Below are 5,054 nucleotides of genomic sequence, written 5' to 3' on the forward strand. Positions count from 1 at the left end.
GGAGTGATTACCGCCGGAACCTTCGTGAACCTCTCTCATTACATCATTGATTTCTTCGGGACCGACGCAAGTCAAAAGTGCACCAGATGCTGTCCAACGGAAGATGTTGCCATCGAGAAGTGTGTAATGCGCGCAGCGAGTCCGAAGGTGCCGGGCCTCCCACTTGTCCGAGGGGACGATGCCGTCTGCGATAAAACAACGGATTTCTTCTTGCCAATCGTGTTATCGCTCGTGAAGTTTGGGATTGGGTTGGGCGTGCGATGATGACGCTTGTTCTTGAGATGGTGATGATGAAACTTGTTCGTGAGATGGTGACGATTGTTCCTGAGACGACGAAGTTCGTCCTTCTTTGATAGTCGTGGATCCTTGCTCGGCCGAGAACTCAACAGGTTGTACATTTGCCGATGGTTCAACGATGAATAGCGTGAGTATGGGGTGTCGTCCTCTGTTCTATGCTTTTTCGAGACTTGATCGCTGAAAGTCTCATGTTTGATAATCTGTTTTTCCTTTTCTTATCTTGGATATTGGACTCGACGTGTGCGAGGACGGCCAGAGCGTCGGCCGGTGCGTTGTCACTTCGGGGAATTTTGTTCAGCTCGAATGTCTCAAAATTGTTGGACAGATCTTGGACATCTCTGAGATAGGCATCCATGCGGTCGTTCTTCGCCTCGTAGTCGTCGCTAAACTGGTGAGTTACCAACTGTGAGTCACAGAAGACTTGTATCTTTTTCACCCCAATTCCACTTGCCAATCGGATTCCGGCGATTAGGGTTTCGTTCTCGGCCTCGTTGTTCGAGGCGGGAAAGGCGAGCCGGAACGATTTCTCGAGTACTTTACCTGTTGGTGAAACGAGGTGTAAGCTGATCCCGGAGCCGTGTCAAGAGGATGCGCCGTCAACGTGCAGTGTCCACTTCTCCTCTCGTGGACAACCGAATTCTAGCTCGGGAGGGAGTTCGATCAAGAAATCAGCGAGCACCTGAGACTTTGCACAAGTGCGGTTTTTATATTCGATGTCGTACTCGCTGAGTTCCACTGCCCATTTCGCCAGGCGGCCCAGTTGACTGGAGCTGTGGAGAATGGTTCGTAGGGGTTGGTTGGTTAATACTTCAACAGTGTGGGATTGAAAATACGGCCGAAGCTTCCTGTCCGAAATAACTACAGCGTAAGCGAGTTTTTCTAACGTGGGATATCGGAGCTTGGCTCCGTCTAAGCTTTTACTCACATAGAACATTGGGTGTTGTTCTCCTTTGTCCTCCTTGATTAGTACGTCATTGACCGCCGAGTCGGAGACAGCGATGTACAGATATAGAGTTTCGCCCTGATCGGGCTTTGCTAGGACAGGGGGAGTAGCTAGGTAGTGCTTGAGTTCTTGGAAAACAGACTTGCACTTTTCATCCCATTCGAACTTCTTGTTGCTACGAAGAAACTGGTAGAATGGTAGAGACTTATCGGTAGACCGTAAAATAAATCTGTTCAGAGCAGCGATCCGCCCGGTGAGACGTTGAACTTCTCGGGTGTTGCGTGGAGATGGGAGGTTGGTAAGCGCCGAAATTTGTTTCGGATTAGCTTTGTTACCTCTCTTCGTGACGAGGTATCTTAAGAATTCTCCAGAAGTCTTGCCGAACGAGCACTTGGCTGGGTTCAACTTCATAATGTATCGGTTTAGCACTTCAAAACACTGAGCGAGATGCAAGACGTGATCAGCGGCCCGGGTTGACTTGACCAACATATCATCGATGTAAACTTCCATGGTTCGTCCGAGCTGCTCGGCAAACATGCGGTTAACGAGACGCAGATAGGTTGCACCAGCGTTTTTTAGGCCAAATGGCATAACCTTGTAACAGTAAGTTCCCTGATCGGTGATGAAGGCCGTTTTCTCCTGATCGTTCTTGTGCATCATAATCTGGTTGTATCCTGAGTACGCATCCATGAACGACAAAAGTTCGTTCCCCGCGGTTGCCTCGACTAGTTGGTCGATTCGCGGTAGGGGAAGCTATCCTTTGGACATGCCTTGTTGAGATCGGTAAAATCGACGCACACCCGCCACTTGCCGTTCTTTTTCTTTACCACGACTGGATTGCTCAGCCAGTCGGGATATTTAACCTCACGGATGGATCTAGCCTCGAGCAATTTTTTGACTTCCTCATTAATGGCGGCGGTACGCTCTAGACCGAGCTTTCATCGCCTTTGTTTGATCGGCTTGAATGTCAAGTCCACATTGAGCTTGTGGCAGGTTATGTTGGGGTCGATGCCGGTCATACTGCTCATGTTCCATGCAAAGGTTGTTGCGTTCTGGCACAGGAACTTTACGAGCTCGTCCTTGATTGGTTGTGGCAGGTCGGCCCCGATTCCCACGCATCGAGTTGCGTCGGAAGAGTTGATGTTTACTTGGATGATTGATTCAGAGTTAGGGCGGACACGACTGTCTGGCCGCTCAGCTGAGTCCGAAACGGTGAACGTCCGGGCGTGGCGTTGTTGTCGCTCAATGATGAAGCAAGTTCTTGCTACCAGCGGGTCCCCTTGTAGTGTAAATATTCCTCTAGGAGTTGGGAACTTTACGCACTGGTGGTAAGTTGACGCCACAACCTTCATCTTATGCAGCCGAGGAGTGCCGAGGATGACGTTGTATACGATCGGCTTGTCGACGATAGCTAAGTTGATGCAATGCATCGTCCCACCCACATAAACTGGTAGCATGATCGTGCCTTCCGTCATCACCGTGTCACCGTCGAATCTAGTGAGAGGCTGAACATCGTGCTCGGTGGTCCGCAGGTCGATTTCCATTTAAATGAGCACGTCTTTGAAAATAACGTTTACCGAACTACCTGTGTCGATCAAGATTTTGGTAACCATGCTTTCGCCGATCTCCATCTCGACCACCAGTGGATCGTTATGAGGCCCATTTAGACCCGATGCGTCGGCCTGTGTGAACACGATTGAATCGTAGTTCGTAATAGCTGGCGTGCTTTGAGCTAACCATCCTCGCTTGACCTATAGTCCTCGTCGATAAGCTTTGATAGAATGGACCGAGTCTCGGCAAGTCGCCAGACCACCCATGATTATGTTTATTCTTCGGCGTCGAGCCGGAGCGTTTGCATCCTCAGTTCGCTCGGGATTCCTTTTATGGGTTGATGGTGGGGGCGGTGGTAGGGTTTTGGGTCTCGGTTGTGGCGCAGGGGCGGTGTTATATTGCTTGCTTGGGTTTTCGTTCTCAGGATTGAACAAATGGTTATCCCTGTGAACAGCTATTTGTCGTCGCTCGAGATCGACGTCAATTTGGCCCTCTTTAAATTTGTCGAGCAATATTTGTTGGAGGGTGCGGCACTCTTCTGTTGAGTGTCCTGCTCGCTTGTGGTATTCGCAATATTTGTTGCCACCCTTTACTGATGGGTCTCGGACCCACTTGTTATTCCAGGGCCTTGATGAAGATGCCTTGAGATCTTGATTACTAACTGCAAACGTTTGGACTTTCTTTCCTTTGTCCAACTTATCGGCGTATTCTTTGTCAAAGTGTTGACGAGGCTCGTGATGCTCGTCTTGTGCCTTCTCTTTTCCTTTGGACGATTTGGGGGCCGGGGGTTTTGGACGGTTTGTCCTCGATGCCTTCTCTTCGTCTAACTCTATGTATCTGTTAGCACGGTGTAGTGCGTCATCCAGAGTCAGAGGCACGTGTATTATTATGTCCTCCCTAAATCGGGAGCCGTGAGCGAGAGCATTTCAGAGAGCTGATATTGCCGTGTCATCGACAATCGAGAGCTTCGAGACGATTCTTTTAAACCTCTCCATGAAGTCTCGGAGAGATTCGTCGTTTCGCTGGAACATGTTCCAGAGATCGGCGTTCGACGCACCTCGAATCATGAATGTAGAGTGATGTTGGAGAAAAGCGGTGGTAAGCTCGTGATAGCTCCCTATCGAGTTCGGCGGGAGCCGGGAGAACCACCCTAGAGCCTCATGGGCTATATTCTCAACGAATAGCTGGCAGCAGCCAGCTTCGTACTCTTCGTCACTGAAATGAGCTCGGCTGATTGCAAAACTCATTGACGTTAAAAATGGTTTCGGATCGTCTAATCCGTTGTATGGGGTGAACTTAAACTTGTTTACGTAACAGACTTGAATGCGGGAGATTCGTGCCGTAAACGGTGAGCGTTGGACTTCTTCGAGCACTTGATCGAGGTTGGGAGCAGAGCTCGTGGCTCGATGGACTCTGGAAGAGAGTTCGTGGACCATCGCCTCTAGGCGTCGTATGGTTTCATCCTTGAGATCGGCCTCGGGCTGTTGGATCGGCAGTGTCGGAGTCGGCGGGCTACCGCTCCTTTGGTCTTGGCCGTCTCGCAGCTCCTCATTTGGCTCCTCTCTACTGCGTCGATCAACGGATCCTACGATAATGGACGTCGGGCGGCGTCTGTGGCCGTCGTATCGGTCCTCCACAGATGGCTGCGCTGGGGGAGGATTCTCGTTCTCGCCGGCAGGACTGCTGTCGTTTCGGCGCTCGCCCCTCCTTCGTTGGAGCTTGCTGATTTGGTTCTGCGAGGCCTCTTGTGCGGCTGCGATGGCCTCGAGCCGTTCGTTTGTTCGTATTTCCTGGCCATCAAGACGACCGAGAATGACCTGCATCATATCGTCGAGTCTGTTTCTTTGTACAGGTAAGGGAGAGTGGCGCTGGGGAGAGCGGCGGTGAGGAGAGCAGCGGCGTTGGTAACCAGCTGGTCTGCGGCAGGTCCGGCTTCGGCGTGTGTAGCTACGAGAGGCTCGGAGGGCGCGTCGGGCGCCGGCGGAGAGATTGTGCTCGACAGTGGGCCTTCGATTGGGCTCGGCAAGGAGCCTTCGGTTGGGCTTGGCAGGGAGTTCGGCAGGGAGCTCGGCGGGGGGACAGTTCGTGTTCTTGTTCGCCCCATCGCTGCCCCGTTGGCTGCTCCGTTGCTTCGTTGTAGTTTTCGCTGGGATTCGTCATGACTTTTGGGACTTCGAAGAAGTGAGGATCGTCGGTTTTGATTCGTCAAAATAAACGCTTTACTCTTGCCCCATGGTGGGCGCCAATTGTTTGTACCGGGGAT

The sequence above is a fragment of the Camelina sativa genome, chromosome 19, assembly GCF_000633955.1.
Source record: "Camelina sativa cultivar DH55 chromosome 19, Cs, whole genome shotgun sequence".
NCBI lineage: Eukaryota > Viridiplantae > Streptophyta > Magnoliopsida > Brassicales > Brassicaceae > Camelina > Camelina sativa.